The following is a 1,139-nucleotide window of genomic DNA, read 5'->3' as shown; positions in this document are numbered from 1 at the left end:
TTATTATTATTACTATTGTTATTGTTATTACGTTTCAGCACACGTCTACTGTACATACGCCCTCTCCTGGCGAGCAGATAACCGATGATTCTCTTTGTTCCTATCTGAATTAACCCCTGCTCTACCAGGCTTGAAATAGGGTCCTATGTTCAAAACAGGGGTCCAAGCAGGCCTGGCCTAAAAGGGTTAATTGTAATACTCAAAGTGACAAGGTCACTGTGGCCGTATTGTCAGGTTCAAAGGTCATGGTGGCAAAGCTGATAACGATTTGTTTCCGTCCAAAGTTACAGGATAGTAGCCAAACTGTTTTGTTAGCTTTGGTACAGATATCAAATGCCATTTCTAATTTATATACAATATTTTTTTTTAATTTGGTGTGGGTTTTTGTTGTTGTTGATTGTTTGTGTTTTTAAAAGGACTTTTGTTTGTTTGTTGTTGGGTTTTTTTGTTTTTTGTTGTTGGGTTTTTTGTGTGTTTTTTTTGTGTTTTTTTGGTTTTGGAAGGATTCTAGCACCTTTCATTGAAACGCCATGTGTGAATGTTTTATTGTACAAAGATTTGAGATTTGTGCCTTGTTCTACACGACCATAACAACTATGCAAAATAACGTTTGCTGTGACGTTTCTATCAATACTGGAACTTGATTTGAAGATTTTTATTTTCCATGTTTGTGGATGTTTTGTTTTTTTAAACTTGGTCGACACTAATCTTGTGTTGCACAACCCACAAAAATGCTTTAAAATTCCGATCATTTCATCTTTTTATCGCCTCACCTTCTCATCGTCACCGAAATGGAACGGACCAATTTATCTTGTTTTTTTCCCCTGAAAATGTTTATTTTTCTCTTTGGTTTATGACGTCATACATGACTTGATGTGCTGTCCTCGGATAAATCTTGTTTTACTGTTATCTGAACGACAGCATATCCAAATATAACCTAAGTTATTTTTTTGCCAATTTTATCGTTTACTAGTCTCTCTACATGCTTGATGATCTTGTTCTGTTTGACAGACCCCTGTACAAAAACATCCATCTTTTACTAGCTCTAGCAATATCTCGATTTGTTAACATTGACCTTTGTTGTTTCTCCTAACCACCCCAACCCCATACACAAACACCCCCAAAAGCCCCCTCCCCTC

The sequence above is a fragment of the Aplysia californica genome, unplaced genomic scaffold, assembly GCF_000002075.1.
Source record: "Aplysia californica isolate F4 #8 unplaced genomic scaffold, AplCal3.0 scaffold00388, whole genome shotgun sequence".
NCBI lineage: Eukaryota > Metazoa > Mollusca > Gastropoda > Aplysiida > Aplysiidae > Aplysia > Aplysia californica.
The sequence above is the reverse complement of the archived record's forward strand: the minus strand, read 5'-3'. Positions refer to the sequence as shown.